A 20,382-nucleotide genomic window follows, 5' to 3' on the forward strand; every position below is an offset into this window, starting at 1 on the left:
AATACATGAGCTAAAAAAGTAAACCAAGAATTTACCACAGATACATATAAAATATAATATTTTAAGAAACTTGTGTGCATAATATTTAAAAATTTTATGCCAAAAACAAAAATTATTAATCTGTTTAAAAATATTAAATAAAAATTCAAAAAGGAATAAAAGGCTGTTCGTATGGAATAAGGCGCAGTTTCCTAGAAGATTTTGTTCGGCAGAATTTCATCCTTGATGTCGATTGAATAATTAATAATTAATTAACAATAATGCCCATGTGGTTAATTTCATTTAAGTAAAAAAGTCTGAGGTTCTTGAAGCTCTTTGCAGTCAAGTTCTTTTTTTTAAATGATCTGAATTAGAATTAATTGAAATGGTAGAGGAATAGCCTTATAATCATTTTTTAATTATTTTTTCATTTATGTTTTCAAGTTTTTATAAACATAAAAGACGCAACAAATATTTGGCTCATAGTTTAGATTTTATATATGTTTGTTTTTCATTTGATTCCTTAACTTTTCTGGTATTTTAATTATGGCCTCATGCCCTTTTTAGTTTGGGCATATATTTATGTAAAATAGATACTACTTTCAATATTTATATGTAGATCGTTTCCATTTTCCCCAAATATTTCCATTAAAAAATTCATTTGCGATTTCTTTGTTTCTTTGTGCGATGCGAATTATTTAAGCTGTATTTCTGAGCGAATTTGTGAATCTAACAAATGTATATGGTTATAATAAACGAAGATAATGATTCATAAATTAATATGCATTTTCTTGTTGCAATATATCAAATAAGGTTTATAGCTGTAATATTTGAGGTAAAGCCCATATTTTGGTGAATTTCTGATTTTGATGCTTACATTAATATTTGCCCGATTCATTCAATTGCATTCGAAAGTGTTTTTTTGATGACGCCAATTCAATCAATTAAAAAGTATTATAAGATTTTTGTTATTATCCTGGAGCATTTCAAGCAGGTGAGAAGAGGTAACATTTAACAGGTGAGGCGTGAGGTTTATCAGTTTGATTCGTTGATAGATAGATTTTCCCAGAGAATGTCGCGGGAATGGGAAACAGATTGTACAAAAGGATTATTATACAGAATATATATCCATACTCTATTGAAGAAGGCTCGATGATGATTAAACAGTTGCAACAAGTTGGGATTAAGACTTAATAGAATACATAAGGGGGGGAGGGGGTAAGGATAGCAAAGTTTGGCTGTATAAAATGTTGTTCCAGATGAATATAATTAGTTTTGAATAGGGAAATAAATTAAAGTTTGTGAGAGTATACAGGATATGTTATAATAATTGACAACACATTAAAAATATGGAAAAAAACTTTACTGCTGCAAATACTTGGTGTTAGCAAGCCGTAGAAACAGATCTCAACTGGCAAACTATTTCCTATAAGATCTATGCAATAATTAATTTCAAATAAACATAAAATGTATATTTGCAAAGAACAAGATTATTAACCAGAGTTGAGGTGTATAGTTTATACCTTAGTGTACAGTCGCATACAGAAAGTGAACAAATTGTAATTGTTAAATATAGACCGAAAGTATGTTAGTTGAGCAACAAATGGGTTATATATTAATTGTGGCAAAGTTCCTTCACAAATGCAACATAAAACATGTTTTCTGGAAATTGTTGCTAAACAGAAAGCTTTCAACGGAATGTATACATGAATTGATTCAGCATATTCAAACGAACAATGTGAATCGATTTATAGTGAATAAATGTGTTAGCCATGCACATTCATATCAAATATAAATCATACTCTATTATATAGTGTCTGATGTTAACATATATTATTGTTGTTGATCTAGGTTTTTACATTTAGGCAAAGTAATAAGTGATATATGTATATATATATAATCCTATTTGTACATAAGTTTGTCATCATATTGTTGGTTGCATTTCAAAAACATGTCGTAATTATTGTCTTCTTGAATTTCATAGTAATCGGTTTTATGTCCAGTTATATTTGTATCAATTTGTTTTTCAGGAACCAAAGTTAATTCAAATAATTTGTATATCCAAAAACGTAGTAAGATTTAGGGACTTCTTTTCAAAATAAACAAATTTCCCTCTTTTCACAATTGGGCATTTTCTATGTAAGTCAACTTTTCATATTCAACGTGGTATATTTTGTGTATTAGGGAAGTTTCCAATTGGGAAATTTCGATGTTTTCACACTCATCTTAACCATACAGACGTATCATTTTCAGGACATATCTGGCATGTTTAGTATTGTAATATTTGTATGAAATGCAGTTTGTCATATAAATATTTCGTGTTACTTGGAGGCTTATTAGTATCGTGAACATTTTCGGAGTATATGAGAAAGGGGTCATACATGTGGACTCCGAATTTATTATTTCAGTATTCTACTTGTGATTTGTGCTTTGATAAACCAGGGTTCAGATTTCTGAGACATAATGTGATAGATGTGGTTTCATGTCCTTGAAAGTTAATTGTTGGACGTTGGAAAAATATTTTCGTTTTGTTGAAGATCGAACTTAAAAATAGTGAGAGAGTTTCATTTTAAAGATGTCAGCTGTGTTGAGTTGCTTGTAGATGGAGGAGCAGTTGGGAAGTAGAAGATATTGAGTTGATTGTAGATGGAGAAGTTGAGAAGCAGAAGAATCTTTTGTGGATGTATACTTGGTTGGCACATTAATATTTGAGAAGTTTTAGCTTGAATTAAATGTGGTGCGTTGAGGTAGATTTATGCTTGGCCTGACGTGTAGTTTCCATTGATTCAGATGATTCAGACGATTTTGGAAAGTTCATACTCATTCTTTGCAGGAAATTTCCAGGTTGAAAAGTAGCTAGATCATAATTGGATGATATGTTCCATTTTATGCTGGACAATTTTGACCAATAAAGGATATTTTTGTGTTATAGAAGGTAAAGGTGAAGTTCGAACTTTTATAAATCGTAGACAAAAAATGCTGTGTATTTTGTTGATTAGAAGCATTTAATGTTCTGTCAATTGTCGCTTTTCCTTGATTTTTGAAAGGGATTTTCGATTTTTCTTTGTGCATTTTTCACGTGGCATTGTAGTTTGATGATATCTAGTAAAACATTGACTATGCAGAAATAAAATTTAAGACGTAAAGAAGTTCATGATAAATTACCAAATATAATTAATTGTGTATCATCCTATGTTCTTGGGTCTTTAATTTTACAGAAATATGGCGTTGTAATGTCATGTATATTATCTTAATGTTTAACCATTTTCGCATCATATCGCAAGTTTTCACACTCTTTCTAAACCAAACACTTCACTCTCAAATTATTCACAGTTTTCTTGTATGTGTTTAAATTATTGTATGTTTAAAATTTGGGTTGTAATCGAGGTTTGTGTTTGACCTACCTAAAAGGGAAATTTCTATGTATTCACACTCTTAACCGAACACTCCACTCTCAAATTCATCGCAGTTTGTGTATGACCTACCTAATAGGAAAATTTCTACGTTTTCACACTCTTTCCTAACCGAACACGCCATTTTCGTAAAATTTATCGCAGTTTTCGTGTATGGTTTCACACTCTTGTATGTTTAACATTTGGGTTGTAATCGAGGTTTGTGTTTGACCTACCTAAAAGGGAAATTTCTATGTTTTTACACTCTTTCCTAACCGAACACGCCATTCTCTTTAAATTCATCGCAGTTTGTGAATGACCTACCTAAAAGGGAAATTTCTATGTTTTCACACTCTTTCCTAACCAAACACGCCATTCTCTTTAAATTCATCGCAGTTTTCGTGTATGTTTTCACACTCTTGTATGTTTAAAATTTGGGTTGTAATCGAGGTTTGTGTATGACCTACCTAATAGGAAAATTTCTATGTATTCACACTCTTAACCGAACACTCCACTCTCAAATTCATCGCAGTTTGTGTATGACCTACCTAATAGGAAAATTTCTACGTTTTCACACTCTTTCCTAACCGAACACGCCATTTTCGTAAAATTTATCGCAGTTTTCGTGTATGGTTTCACACTCTTGTATGTTTAACATTTGGGTTGTAATCGAGGTTTGTGTTTGACCTACCTAAAAGGGAAATTTCTATGTTTTTACACTCTTTCCTAACCGAACACGCCATTCTCTATAAATTCATCGCAGTTTGTGAATGACCTACCTAAAAGGGAAATTTCTATGTTTTCACACTCTTTCCTAACCAAACACGCCATTCTCTTTAAATTCATCGCAGTTTTCGTGTATGTTTTCACACTCTTGTATGTTTAAAATTTGGGTTGTAATCGAGGTTTGTGTATGACCTACCTAAAAGGGAAATTTCTATGTCTTCACACTCTTAACCGAACGCAATTCTCTTTAAATTCATCGCAGTTTTCGTGTGTTTTCACACTCTTGTATGTTTAAAATTTGGGTTGTAATCGAGGTTTGTGTTTGACCTACCTAATAGGGAAATTTCTATGTTTTCACACTCTTAACCGAACGCAATTCTCTTTAAATTCAACGCAGATTGTGTATGACCTACCTAAAAGGGAAATTTCTATGTTTTCACATTCTTTCCTAACCAAACACGCCATTCTCTTTAAATTCATCGCAGTTTTCGTGTATGTTTTCACACTCTTGTATGTTTAAAATTTGGGTTGTAATCGAGGTTTGTGTTTGACCTACCTAATGGGGAAATTTCAATGTTTTCACACTCTTTCCTAACCGAACGCGCCATTCTCTTTAAATTCATCGCAGTTTTCGTGTGTTTTCACACTCTTGTATGTTTAAAATTTGGGTTGTAATCGAGGTTTGTGTTTGACCTACCTAATAGGGAAATTTCTATGTTTTCACACTCTTAACCGAACGCAATTCTCTTTAAATTCAACGCAGATTGTGTATGACCTACCTAAAAGGGAAATTTCTATGTTTTCACATTCTTTCTTAACCGAACACGCCATTTTCGTAAAACTTATCGCAGTTTTCGTGTATGTTTTCACACTCTTGTATGTTTAAAATTTGGGTGGGTATCGAGGTTTGTGTTTGACCTACCTAATAGGGAAATTTCTATGTTTTCACACTCTTTCCTAACCGAACACGCCATTCTCTTTAAATTTATCGCAGTTTTCGTGTATGTTTTCACACTCTTGTATGTTTAAAATTTGGGTGGGTATCGAGGTTTGTGTTTGACCTACCTAATAGGGAAATTTCTATGTTTTCACTCAACCGAACACCATTCTCTTCAAATTCAACGCAGATTGTGTATGACCTACCTAAAAGGGAAATTTCTACGTTTTCACACTCTTTCCTAACCGAACACGCCATTCTCTTTAAATTCATCGCAGTTTGTGAATGACCTACCTAATAGCGAAATTTCTATGTTTTCACACTCTTAATCGAACACTACTCTCAAATTCATCGCAGTTTGTGTATAACCTACCTAAAAGGGAAATTTCTATGTTTTCACTCTTAACCGAACACCATTCTCTTCAAATTCAACGCAGATTGTGTATGACCTACCTAAAAGTAAAATTTCTATGTCTTCACACTCTTAACCGATAGCAATTCTCTTTAAATTCATCGCAGTTTTCGTGAATGTTTTCACACTCTTGTATGTTTAACATTTGGGTTGTAATCGAGGTTTGTGTTTGACCTACCTAAAAGGGAAATTTCTATGTTTTTACGCCATTCTCTTTTAATTCATCGCAGTTTGTGAATGACCTACCTAAAAGGGAAATTTCTATGTTTTCATACTCTTAACCGAACACCATTCTCTTCAAATTCATCGCAGTTTTCGTGTATGTTCTCACTCTCTTGTATGTTTAAAATTTGGGTTGTAATCGAGGTTTGTGTTTGACCTACCTAATAGGGAAATTTCTATGTTTTCACACTTAACCGAACGCAATTCTCTTTAAATTCAACGCAGATTGTGTATGACCTACCTAAAAGGGAAATTTCTATGTTTTCACATTCTTTCTTAACCGAACACGCCATTTTCGTAAAATTTATCGCAGTTTTCGTGTATGTTTTCACACTCTTGTATGTTTAACATTTGGGTTGTAATCGAGGTTTGTGTTTGACCTACCTAAAAGGGAAATTTCTATGTTTTCACACTCTTTCCTAACCGAACACGCCATTCTCTTTAAATTTATCGCAGTTTTCGTGTATGTTTTCACACTCTTGTATGTTTAAAATTTGGGTGGGTATCGAGGTTTGTGTTTGACCTACCTAATAGGGAAATTTCTATGTTTTCACTCAACCGAACACCATTCTCTTCAAATTCAACGCAGATTGTGTATGACCTACCTAAAAGTAAAATTTCTATGTTTTCACACTCTTAACCGAACGCAATTCTCTTTAAATTCAACGCAGATTGTGTATGACCTACCTAAAAGGGAAATTTCTATGTTTTCACATTCTTTCTTAACCGAACACGCCATTTTCGTAAAATTTATCGCAGTTTTCGTGTATGTTTTCACACTCTTGTATGTTTAACATTTGGGTTGTAATCGAGGTTTGTGTTTGACCTACCTAAAAGGGAAATTTCTATGTTTTTACGCCATTCTCTTTTAATTCATCGCAGTTTGTGAATGACCTACCTAAAAGGGAAATTTCTATGTTTTCATACTCTTAACCGAACACCATTCTCTTCAAATTCATCGCAGTTTTCGTGTATGTTCTCACTCTCTTGTATGTTTAAAATTTGGGTTGTAATCGAGGTTTGTGTTTGACCTACCTAATAGGGAAATTTCTATGTTTTCACACTTAACCGAACGCAATTCTCTTTAAATTCAACGCAGATTGTGTATGACCTACCTAAAAGTAAAATTTCTATGTTTTCACACTCTTAACCGAACACCATTCTCTTCAAATTCAACGCAGATTGTGTATGACCTACCTAAAAGGGAAATTTCTACGTTTTCACACTCTTTCCTAACCGAACACGCCATTCTCTTTAAATTCATCGCAGTTTGTGAATGACCTACCTAATAGCGAAATTTCTATGTTTTCACACTCTTAATCGAACACTACTCTCAAATTCATCGCAGTTTGTGTATAACCTACCTAAAAGGGAAATTTCTATGTTTTCACTCTTAACCGAACACCATTCTCTTCAAATTCAACGCAGATTGTGTATGACCTACTTAAAAGTAAAATTTCTATGTCTTCACACTCTTAACCGATAGCAATTCTCTTTAAATTCATCGCAGTTTTCGTGAATGTTTTCACACTCTTGTATGTTTAACATTTGGGTTGTAATCGAGGTTTGTGTTTGACCTACCTAAAAGGGAAATTTCTATGTTTTTACGCCATTCTCTTTTAATTCATCGCAGTTTGTGAATGACCTACCTAAAAGGGAAATTTCTATGTTTTCATACTCTTAACCGAACACCATTCTCTTCAAATTCATCGCAGTTTTCGTGTATGTTCTCACTCTCTTGTATGTTTAAAATTTGGGTTGTAATCGAGGTTTGTGTTTGACCTACCTAATAGGGAAATTTCTATGTTTTCACACTTAACCGAACGCAATTCTCTTTAAATTCAACGCAGATTGTGTATGACCTACCTAAAAGGGAAATTTCTATGTTTTCACATTCTTTCTTAACCGAACACGCCATTTTCGTAAAATTTATCGCAGTTTTCGTGTATGTTTTCACACTCTTGTATGTTTAACATTTGGGTTGTAATCGAGGTTTGTGTTTGACCTACCTAAAAGGGAAATTTCTATGTTTTCACACTCTTTCCTAACCGAACACGCCATTCTCTTTAAATTTATCGCAGTTTTCGTGTATGTTTTCACACTCTTGTATGTTTAAAATTTGGGTGGGTATCGAGGTTTGTGTTTGACCTACCTAATAGGGAAATTTCTATGTTTTCACTCAACCGAACACCATTCTCTTCAAATTCAACGCAGATTGTGTATGACCTACCTAAAAGGGAAATTTCTACGCTTTCACACTCTTTCCTAACCGAACACGCCATTCTCTCTAAATTCATCGCAGTTTGTGAATGACCTACCTAATAGCGAAATTTCTATGTTTTCACACTCTTAATCGAACACTACTCTCAAATTCATCGCAGTTTGTGTATAACCTACCTAAAAGGGAAATTTCTATGTCTTCACACTCTTAACCGAACACCATTCTCTTCAAATTCAACGCAGATTGTGTATGACCTACCTAAAAGTAAAATTTCTATGTCTTCACACTCTTAACCGATAGCAATTCTCTTTAAATTCATCGCAGTTTTCGTGAATGTTTTCACACTCTTGTATGTTTAACATTTGGGTTGTAATCGAGGTTTGTGTTTGACCTACCTAAAAGGGAAATTTCTATGTTTTCACATTCTTTCTTAACCGAACACGCCATTTTCGTAAAATTTATCGCAGTTTTCGTGTATGTTTTCACACTCTTGTATGTTTAACATTTGGGTTGTAATCGAGGTTTGTGTTTGACCTACCTAAAAGGGAAATTTCTATGTTTTCACACTTAACCGAACGCAATTCTCTTTAAATTCAACGCAGATTGTGTATGACCTACCTAAAAGGGAAATTTCTATGTTTTCACATTCTTTCTTAACCGAACACGCCATTTTCGTAAAATTTATCGCAGTTTTCGTGTATGTTTTCACACTCTTGTATGTTTAACATTTGGGTTGTAATCGAGGTTTGTGTTTGACCTACCTAAAAGGGAAATTTCTATGTTTTCACACTCTTTCCTAACCGAACACGCCATTCTCTTTAAATTTATTGCAGTTTGTGAATGACCTACCTAAAAGGGAAATTTCTACGTTTTCACACTCTTAACCGAACGCAATTCTCTTTAAATTCATCGCAGTTTTGTGTATGTTTTCACACTCTTGTATGTTTAAAATTTGGGTGGGTATCGAGGTTTGTGTTTGACCTACCTAATAGGGAAATTTCTATGTTTTCACTCTTAACCGAACACCATTCTCTTCAAATTCAACGCAGATTGTGTATGACATACCTAAAAGGGAAATTTCTATGTTTTCACACTCTTTCTTAATCGAACACTACTCTCAAATTCATCGCAGTTTGTGTATAACCTACCTAATAGCGAAATTTCTATGTTTTCACACTCTTAACCGAGCACCATTCTCTTCGAATTCATCGCAGTTTTCGTGTATGTTCTCGTTCTCTTGTATGTTTAAAATTTGGGTTGTAATCGAGGTTTGTGTATGACCTACCTAAAAGGGAAATTTCTATGTTTTCACACTCTTTCGTGACCGAACACACCATTTTCGTAAAATTTATCGCAGTTTTCGTGTGTTTTTACACTTTTTTCGTATATTTAGTATTGCAATATTTGAATAGAAAGCAGCTTTTGTAAAGGATTTTTTCGTGTAGGGTTTACCAGAATTGGCCATGTTCGGAGCACACGGGATTTTCAGATTGTTTTGTGTATATTTTTTGTTTTGATACTCTTTCGTTTGTTTAGTATTGTATAATTTATATTGGACGCAGTTTTATAAGGGAGATGTATAAGACAACGTGGTTTGAGTAGAATGTTTCGTAGATTGTGTATTATAAATTAAACTTAAAATTTGGTTGTAATCACGGGTCAGATATATATATAAATGGTAAAATTTGTCGAATGATGAGGAACGTTGTAAAAAATATTTTGAAGTTGTTGAAAATCGAACTTAAAACATAGCAACCAGATGAGTTTGAAAGATGTCAGCTGTGTTTAGTTGCTTGTAGATGGAGGAGCAGTTGGGAAGTAGAAGATATTGAGTTGCTTGTAGATGGAGAAGTTGAGAAGCAGAAGAATCTTTTGTGGATGTATACTTGGTTGGCACATTAATATTTGAGAAGTTTTAGCTTGAATTAAATGTGGTGCGTTGAGGTAGATTTATGCTTGGCCTGACGTGTAGTTTCCATTGATTCAGATGATTCAGACGATTTTGGAAAGTTCATACTCATTCTTTGGAGGAAATTTCCAGGTTGAAAAGTAGCTAGATCATAATTGGATGATATGTTCCATTTTATGCTGGACAATTTTGACCAATAAAGGATATTTTTGTGTTATAGAAGGTAAAGGTGAAGTTCGAACTTTTATAAATCGTAGACAAAAAATGCTGTGTATTTTGTTGATTAGAAGCATTTAATGTTCTGTCAATTGTCGCTTTTCCTTGATTTTTGAAAGGGATTTTCGATTTTTCTTTGTGCATTTTTCACGTGGCATTGTAGTTTGATGATATCTAGTAAAACATTGACTATGCAGAAATAAAATTTAAGACGTAAAGAAGTTCATGATAAATTACCAAATATAATTAATTGTATATCATCCTATGTTCTTGGGTCTTTAATTTTACAGAAATATGGCGTTGTAATGTCATGTATATTATCTTAATGTTTAACCATTTTCGCAGCATATCGCAAGTTTTCACACTCTTTCTAAACCAAACACTTCACTCTCAAATTATTCACAGTTTTCGTGTATGTGTTTAAATTATTGTATGTTTAAAATTTGGGTTGTAATCGAGGTTTGTGTATGACCTACCTAATAGGAAAATTTCTATGTATTCACACTCTTAACCGAACACTCCACTCTCAAATTCATCGCAGTTTGTGTATGACCTACCTAATAGGAAAATTTCTACGTTTTCACACTCTTTCCTAACCGAACACGCCATTTTCGTAAAATTTATCGCAGTTTTCGTGTATGGTTTCACACTCTTGTATGTTTAACATTTGGGTTGTAATCGAGGTTTGTGTTTGACCTACCTAAAAGGGAAATTTCTATGTTTTCACACTCTTTCCTAACCAAACACGCCATTCTCTTCAAATTCATCGCAGTTTTCGTATGTTTTCACACTCTTGTATGTTTAAAATTTGGGTTGTAATCGCAGTTTGTGTATGACCTACCTAATAGGGAAATTTCTATGTTTTCACATTTTCTCTTAACCGAACACTCCACTCTCAAATTCATCGCAGTTTGTGTATGACCTACCTAAAAGGGAAATTTTTATGTCTTCACACTCTTAACCGAACACCATTCTCTTCAAATTCATCGCAGTTTTCGTATGTTTTCACACTCTTGTATGTTTAAAATTTGGGTTGTAATCGCAGTTTGTGTATGACCTACCTAATAGGGAAATTTCTATGTTTTCACATTCTCTCTTAACCGAACACTCCACTCTCAAATTCATCGCAGTTTGTGTATGACCTACCTAAAAGGGAAATTTTTATGTCTTCACACTCTTAACCGAACACCATTCTCTTCAAATTCATCGCAGTTTTCGTATGTTTTCACACTCTTGTATGTTTAAAATTTGGGTTGTAATCGCAGTTTGTGTATGACCTACCTAATAGGGAAATTTCTATGTTTTCACATTCTCTCTTAACCGAACACTCCACTCTCAAATTCATCGCAGTTTGTGTATGACCTACCTAAAAGGGAAATTTTTATGTCTTCACACTCTTAACCGAACACCATTCTCTTCAAATTCATCGCAGTTTTCGTATGTTTTCACACTCTTGTATGTTTAAAATTTGGGTTGTAATCGAGGTTTGTGTATGACCTACCTAAAAGGGAAATTTCTATGTTTTCACATTCTTTCTTAACCGAACACGCCATTTTCGTAAAATTTATCGCAGTTTTCGTGTATGTTTTCACACTCTTGTATGTTTAAAATATGGGTGGGTATCGAGGTTTGTGTTTGACCTACCTAATAGGGAAATTTCTACGTTTTCACACTCTTTCCTAACCGAACACCATTCTCTTCAAATTCAACGCAGATTGTGTATGACCTACCTAAAAGGGAAATTTCTACGTTTTCACACTCTTTCCTAACCGAACACGCCATTCTCTTTAAATTCATCGCAGTTTGTGAATGACCTACCTAATAGCGAAATTTCTATGTTTTCACACTCTTAATCGAACACTACTCTCAAATTCATCGCAGTTTGTGTATAACCTACCTAAAAGGGAAATTTCTATGTCTTCACACTCTTAACCGAACACCATTCTCTTCAAATTCAACGCAGATTGTGTATGACCTACCTAAAAGTAAAATTTCTATGTCTTCACACTCTTAACCGATAGCAATTCTCTTTAAATTCATCGCAGTTTTCGTGAATGTTGTCACACTCTTGTATGTTTAAAATTTGGGTGGGTATCGAGGTTTGTGTATGACCTACCTAATAGGGAAATTTCTATGTTTTCACATTCTTTCTTAACCGAACACGCCATTTTCGTAAAATTTATCGCAGTTTTCGTGTATGGTTTCACACTCTTGTATGTTTAACATTTGGGTTGTAATCGAGGTTTGTGTTTGACCTACCTAAAAGGGAAATTTCTATGTATTCACACTCTTAACCGAACACTCCACTCTCAAATTCATCGCAGTTTGTGTATGACCTACCTAATAGGAAAATTTCTATGTTTTCACACTCTTTCCTAACCGAACACGCCATTTTCGTAAAATTTATCGCAGTTTTCGTGTATGGTTTCACACTCTTGTATGTTTAACATTTGGGTTGTAATCGAGGTTTGTGTTTGACCTACCTAAAAGGGAAATTTCTATGTTTTTACACTCTTTCCTAACCGAACACGCCATTCTCTTTAAATTCATCGCAGTTTGTGAATGACCTACCTAAAAGGGAAATTTCTATGTTTTCACACTCTTTCCTAACCAAACACGCCATTCTCTTTAAATTCATCGCAGTTTTCGTGTATGTTTTCACACTCTTGTATGTTTAAAATTTGGGTTGTAATCGAGGTTTGTGTTTGACCTACCTAAAAGGGAAATTTCTATGTTTTCACACTCTTTCCTAACCGAACACGCCATTCTCTTTAAATTTATCGCAGTTTTCGTGTATGTTTTCACACTCTTGTATGTTTAAAATTTGGGTGGGTATCGAGGTTTGTGTTTGACCTACCTAATAGGGAAATTTCTATGTTTTCACTCAACCGAACACCATTCTCTTCAAATTCAACGCAGATTGTGTATGACCTACCTAAAAGTAAAATTTCTATGTCTTCACACTCTTAACCGATAGCAATTCTCTTTACATTCATCGCAGTTTTCGTGTATGTTTTCACACTCTTGTATGTTTAAAATTTGGGTGGGTATCGAGGTTTGTGTTTGACCTACCTAATAGGGAAATTTCTATGTTTTCACTCAACCGAACACCATTCTCTTCAAATTCAACGCAGATTGTGTATGACCTACCTAAAAGTAAAATTTCTATGTCTTCACACTCTTAACCGATAGCAATTCTCTTTACATTCATCGCAGTTTTCGTGTATGTTTTCACACTCTTGTATGTTTAAAATTTGGGTGGGTATCGAGGTTTGTGTATGACCTACCTAATAGGGAAATTTCTATGTTTTCACATTCTTTCTTAACCGAACACGCCATTTTCGTAAAATTTATCGCAGTTTGTTTTGACATACCTAAAAGGGAAATTTCTATGTTTTCACACTCTTTCTTAATCGAACACTACTCTCAAATTCATCGCAGTTTGTGTATAACCTACCTAATAGCGAAATTTCTATGTTTTCACACTCTTAACCGAACACCATTCTCTTCGAATTCATCGCAGTTTTCGTGTATGTTTTCACACTCTTGTATGTTTAACATTTGGGTTGTAATCGAGGTTTGTGTTTGACCTACCTAAAAGGGAAATTTCTATGTTTTCACACTCTTTCCTAACCGAACACGCCATTCTCTTTAAATTTATCGCAGTTTTCGTGTATGTTTTCACACTCTTGTATGTTTAACATTTGGGTTGTAATCGAGGTTTGTGTTTGACCTACCTAAAAGGGAAATTTCTATGTTTTCACACTCTTTCCTAACCGAACGCAATTCTCTTTAAATTCATCGCAGTTTTTGTGTATGTTTTCACACTCTTGTATGTTTAAAATTTGGGTGGGTATCGAGGTTTGTGTTTGACCTACCTAATAGGGAAATTTCTATGTTTTCACTCTTAACCGAACACCATTCTCTTCAAATTCAACGCAGATTGTGTATGACATACCTAAAAGGGAAATTTCTATGTTTTCACACTCTTTCTTAATCGAACACTACTCTCAAATTCATCGCAGTTTGTGTATAACCTACCTAATAGCGAAATTTCTATGTTTTCACACTCTTAACCGAGCACCATTCTCTTCGAATTCATCGCAGTTTTCGTGTATGTTCTCGTTCTCTTGTATGTTTAAAATTTGGGTTGTAATCGAGGTTTGTGTATGACCTACCTAAAAGGGAAATTTCTATGTTTTCACACTCTTTCGTGACCGAACACACCATTTTCGTAAAATTTATCGCAGTTTTCGTGTGTTTTTACACTTTTTTCGTATATTTAGTATTGCAATATTTGAATAGAAAGCAGCTTTTGTAAAGGATTTTTTCGTGTAGGGTTTACCAGAATTGGCCATGTTCGGAGCACACGGGATTTTCAGATTGTTTTGTGTATATTTTTTGTTTTGATACTCTTTCGTTTGTTTAGTATTGTATAATTTATATTGGACGCAGTTTTATAAGGGAGATGTATAAGACAACGTGGTTTGAGTAGAATGTTTCGTAGATTGTGTATTATAAATTAAACTTAAAATTTGGTTGTAATCACGGGTCAGATATATATATAAATGGTAAAATTTGTCGAAAGATGAGGAACGTTGTAAAAAATATTTTGAAGTTGTTGAAAATCGAACTTAAAACATAGCAACCAGATGAGTTTGAAAGATGTCAGCTGTGTTTAGTTGCTTGTAGATGGAGGAGCAGTTGGGAAGTAGAAGATATTGAGTTGCTTGTAGATGGAGAAGTTGAGAAGCAGAAGAATCTTTTGTGGATGTATACTTGGTTGGCACATTAATATTTGAGAAGTTTTAGCTTGAATTAAATGTGGTGCGTTGAGGTAGATTTATGCTTGGCCTGACGTGTAGTTTCCATTGATTCAGATGATTCAGACGATTTTGGAAAGTTCATACTCATTCTTTGGAGGAAATTTCCAGGTTGAAAAGTAGCTAGATCATAATTGGATGATATGTTCCATTTTATGCTGGACAATTTAGACCATTAAGGAGTATTTTTTGTCATTGAAGTTAAGTTCCGATGTTAAGTTGTGGAAGAAAAATTGCTTTTGAGGATTAGTGTTTAATCTTTGTGTTTAATCCTTGTTTAGTTCTCTTTGTATTTGAAGTAAATTTGATTTTTATATGTAAACTGTTCAGGTTGTGTTGTAGAGTTTAATATCTAGTAAACCGAGGACTAACCAAAAATAAATTGTAGAAAAATTGAAGACGCTTAATCTCATAAGTAAATCGGAAAAATTTGAATAAATTGTAGAATATTGTGTAATGTTGGGTATTTAAAATTTGTATAAATACGGCCGTTGGAGTGTCGTATAGATTATTTGAATATTCAACCATTTTTGCAGCTTATCGCATAACTTGTTAGCATTTACCAAAACCCTAATATATTTATAACTAACAAATTCGCATGTTATATTTCCCTTATATGATCGCAAGGTATGTGTATTGGCTAAAATATTAACTTATATTTATAGGGAATGCCTCGTATATATATAGAAATTGTCGATGTTTACCTTAACTTCAAACCTTAAAATTTTTATACTTTTATACGCATAATTTTCGAGTAAATAAACCTGTATGGGATATTTAGAGTGGCCCTTCCTCCATTTGTACGATGATTAGACTGAAATTTGTATAGAATTTTAGCTTAAAATAAAAATATGGCGAACAATTGTTTCGAAATTTATTGGTCTTCTTAGATTTCTTTTATTCTTTTTTGTTTGTAGCTTTTCTGTATTGATGAGCTCATTCTTTTTTTTTTTTTTTTGCTTATATTCTTCATTCATTATCTATAACTGGTATGGACAAGTATATTTACAACAATAAATGGACAAATTTTCTTAAATCTTGGGTTGTGTGTACAAAAACAGAATATTTTCTTTGTTTTTTTCTTTTTGTTTAACAGTTTCAGGTATTTAAGAACTTAAGTCGCACATGTCGTGTACTAGCAAATGTTTATGTTTACAACAGAAAAAAAAATAAGTAAATAACAAGAATATAGTTTGTAAATTGTGCTGCATAAAACGAACTAACGATCGGCTCGTTCAGTTGCTACTCCAGATACGAGATATATATATATATCTTTATCGATCGATGTCAGTAGTGTTTATATCTGTTTGGATCGGTATTGATAACGGTTCGATGATGTTAGGTAAATAATAGAAGGCCGTATATAAACGTATAGGTAATTGTGCGCCTTTGTTTTGAACAAGTCATAGTAGAGCAGAGAAGTCGATACAGGTTCCTATAAATTCAATCCACGCAATCACAATCTGATAAAAACGATGTTTAGTACCCCTGTGTGTAGGTAGCGACACACACACAGGTCGCTGAGTTCAGATATACTCTCGCCACACGGCTAACGGGGCCAAAAACCAACGGCATATTTCAGCTGTTGTAATGCCCTTTCGCACGCATTGCATTCGAGTTATAACATCGATCGATCGCGTATCAACTTTCAACGCCCAACTATAAAGTTTAGAGAAAGAAATACATATTGCTTGGTTAACGTGTAAAACAATTATCAAAATGGCAGTTAATTAATTAAGATTAACAACTAGATTTTTAAACGGCTAAAAGAACTTAATTTAGTACGTAAATTGCCAATAAAAGCGACCGTTCCAGAGAAACTTGTGTAAGAGAGATGGTAACACACTTATACGTATACGTACAGAAGAGGTGGAAAGAGTCAAATCAATACAACAAAGGCGGGTCCAATAACTCACCACGGGGTGGGTTGATTGCGCAGCTGCTGGGCCACGCAAAGGCATCTGTACGTAAGTGTGCAAGCGAGATAGTATGTGTATACAAGTCGTATATTTACATGCAATGCATACAATGCGCGTTATTTTTAGAGCAGGCCAACCGCTCTTCTTTGGGCGTTTTACACATAGAACAGTCGAGGTGGTTCATGTATGACAGAAAATAAGATGACTCATGGCCCTGCATGGGGTGGATTTTGTGCTAGATGCGACGAAAAAACGATATTACGCAATACAGAAATTGCAAATATGAATATTACACAATATTTGCAAATTTGTTCATTTCGAAAAGAAATTTATACAAACGTTTACTTAGAAAAGCAGGAAAAAAAATCACGCTGACGTCACACGTTCGAAAACGTTTTAGAAATTGACAAATTGACTGGCAATAAAAACTACGCCTTAAGCTTAGAGTTTTTGCTTACGTATAACAAGAGAGAACAAGCTGTCTTCGCTGCGTTTTATACCTGGCTTCCTATCCAAACTCCTCAAGTCCAGGACAACACACACACTCCGCACACTCCGGCTAGCAATTCAAACGCCTGGCATCTGCCTCAGCCTGCCTACAGTGCAACTTTCTAGCCAAAGATGAAAAACTTGGTTTGGGTTTTCGCACCGCCAAGTCTGGTTTCGTGTGGCCCCATTTCGCCGTTATGTGAAAATGCCTGACGTGCCCACGCTGAGATGTCGACGAGGAGGACGAGAAGCTGATTTCATTTTCTTTGTTCAGAGCAGAAATGCTTGAGAAACCCGTACTAGCAATTATTTCAGCCTTCGTGCCATGTTATAGCTCCGCAGGTTCGCCTTTCCAACTGTTTCTGCACACTTTTGCATTGCCGTTGAACAATATATATACATGGTATGTGTGTGTGTAACAACTAATGTGAAAATTTAGCACTTTATATCAGAAACAACTTTTCTTTAACTAAATTTCAGTTTCACGAGAGAACTTCACTTGAGCACTAATTTTTTTCGAATGACTGAGATGCCTACTGCGAGCTCTATTTATACCCAGCGGCAGCTGCCTTCTCGACGCTTCGAAAAATCGATTTGTCTCCCTTGTGTGCGACAAATGTATTACGAAGGTGCGAGTGAATACACTGCTGTGTTTGCTGCCTACGTGCCTTACTGCTTTGTATACTCTGCCCACCGACACAGTTCCTTGGTTATAAAAATAAGTATAAACAAGTATAAGATAAATTCACATGTGTAAGTCCCTTTGTTAAGCTGGGTTAGGATCAGCATAAAATGGTCTCTTTTCAAGGTATGCCACTTATACATATATTTAACTAATCAGTCTTTAAATTTAGGTACCCTTAACATAGCATAAGCAGTCAGTAGAGTATTTGAAGCGAGGCGTGCTAAAACAAATATAGTTTATTTTTTCAATTTACAAATATTGTTGCCAGACTGCAATTGTGTGAGCGAGATAGTTAAGACGCGCTGACCTAACGCACAGGCTTGCCAGACTTTTGTTGCTGGAAATTTCTATAAAATTCGGGCGCGTCGTTTGAATGTTTGTTTTACTTCTGTTATACTGTTATACTTAAATAAATTAATTGCTGTATCAAAAAATGTAAAAAAAAATATATTATGTGCGTAACAAGAGTTGAAGAGTTTTTTGGCATTGTTTTAAAAAGACAAAAAAATGAACAACCTTAGAATCTTTCTTTTATAATAGTGTCTTATACTTCTATGAACACCACAGTTGATAATAATAAAATTGCAGAATATGTATTTTTCAATATGAGTTGGGAAGATCGCCCGGAAAATGAGATTATTTTCAATATTGTATATTTAAGTGGTAACCGAATTTGCAGGCAGATCAATCATAAAAAAAAACAAGTAAGAGGTTCTAGTCGGGAGCTCCCGACTAGGGGATACCCTGAACACTCTTCTTCCAACATCAAATGCATATATATATTCTATTTTAGAAGCTATATGCCAAGTTTGGTGACTCCAGCTCTTATTATTTACCAAAATTGCCCAAAAAACAGGATATCGATATCGATTTTTATCGATTGCTTGAAAACGGAGCAAGTTATCGATTATCGGAAACAAACTCGAACTGCGCGGGAACTAGGAGCATCTACATCTAAAATTTCTAGCTCTTATAGGTTCTGAGAACCTTGCGTTCATACATACGGACAGACGGACGGACGGACGGACAGACGGACAGACAGACAGACGGACATGGCTAGATCGATTCGGCTATTGGAGCTGATCAAGAATATATATACTTTATGGGGTCGGAGATGCTTCCTTCTGCCTGTTACATACATTTGGATTTTGCACAAATACAATATACCCTTATACCCATTTTTAATGGGTTCAGGGTATAAAAAAAAACAATTTAATTTTTAAAGTAATTAACGTGTTTAGGCTGCAAAGTACATAAGCATAGATTTTGATATTTTATAAAAATAAATAAAACCAAGAAAAGTCCCCTCAGAATCCCTCAGAGTTTTATAATATGTTGTGTTTAATTCTAATTTGTCGAAATCACAATCGAATTCCAAAAACATTTTATATTTTATTTAAATGTTTCCCAAATATGAATTGATAAGTTTGTTTATTTATAAATTATAGTTTTTATATAATTAATTAAAATTCTTGCGTATATAACTTTATAAATGTTTACGAATGAGATGCAAAATAAATCTAGTGCTAAAATCTTGAACGAAATGGTCTTCTTTATTTTGACAAAGTTATGAGACATTGAAATCTAAATTTTCTACAGTGTAGTTGGCAGTATCACATTGTTTGTGTGTGTTGAACCAAGCACAAGGTTTTTGAACCTTTGCCTGGCCCAGCAGGAAAGACAGCTGTTGCCAGAGCGCGCGCGCATCCTGTGCTCAATGGGATGGGTATTGCTCGCACACTCTCACTCGCGCTCTCTCACTCGCACTTACGCTCTCACTCGCGCTCACACTCTCAGTTGCGCTCTCACTCAATCTCTTTGAGTGAGTTTCTTTTCGGAATCCGAGTCGGATTACTCGCTGCTGGCCGAGTGAGTGTACTTAAACACGCTAAATATGAATGCTAACGAGCTAGGCAATAAACAAAACTTAAACTCGAAAACTGCCATTAAACTTTAAACAAATGCAAAAAAAAAAATAAATAAAAAACAAGGGGCGATTCGGGTCAAAGTTTGGCTCCATGGGAAAGGGAATTGCTGAGCCAGCTGAGGGCAGCGCTTGGCCAAAACTCTGATGCGACTTTGTGACCAGAACGACTTGAGATTTTGTTGAGGAAACGCTAAAATAACAGTTTGTGGGAAGGAAGCCATCAGAAAAACGGCAATTGGCAGGACAAACAAAGGCAACAACAACAATAATAATGGTAGAACTTTCGGAAATTGCGTATACGCCGTGGGCGCCCGTGCGTAACTGCATTGATAATAGACCCGAGTCTATGGCTGGCTTGTTGCTTTTGTTTTGTTTCCTGCGGCAGCAGACACACACACACACGCAGACACACATTCGCAGACACACACACGCACACACTCAGAGAGCACACCCCTCGCAGCAAAAACAAAGGGGCAAAACATTCAAATGGCATAATAAACGTATTTACCCAGAGAATGGGCAACA

At 34.6% G+C, this 20,382-nt stretch overlaps 1 long non-coding RNA gene across 6 annotated transcripts; it reads right to left on the reverse strand.

Moving 5' to 3' along the window:
* Positions 1-439: 439 nt before the first annotated feature.
* On the reverse strand, positions 440-17,756 carry LOC115764126. 6 transcript variants are annotated; one of them, XR_004018004.1, is made up of 3 exons: positions 12,586-12,648; positions 11,512-11,832; positions 440-8,503 (listed from the first exon to the last, which is right to left on the reverse strand). It is a non-coding gene; the product is annotated as an uncharacterized LOC115764126 (long non-coding RNA). The 6 variants fall into 6 exon arrangements; XR_004018003.1 differs by lacking the exon at positions 12,586-12,648 and having other exon boundaries at positions 440-8,147; positions 8,285-8,503; positions 11,512-11,571; XR_004018002.1 differs by lacking the exon at positions 12,586-12,648 and having other exon boundaries at positions 440-3,081; positions 3,145-8,503; positions 11,512-11,571.
* Between the last annotated feature and the right edge of the window lie 2,626 nt (positions 17,757-20,382).

Source organism: Drosophila novamexicana, unplaced genomic scaffold (assembly GCF_003285875.2).
Source record: "Drosophila novamexicana strain 15010-1031.04,08,12 unplaced genomic scaffold, DnovRS2.1 tig00000817-arrow-arrow-pilon, whole genome shotgun sequence".
Classification (NCBI taxonomy): Eukaryota; Metazoa; Arthropoda; class Insecta; order Diptera; family Drosophilidae; genus Drosophila; species Drosophila novamexicana.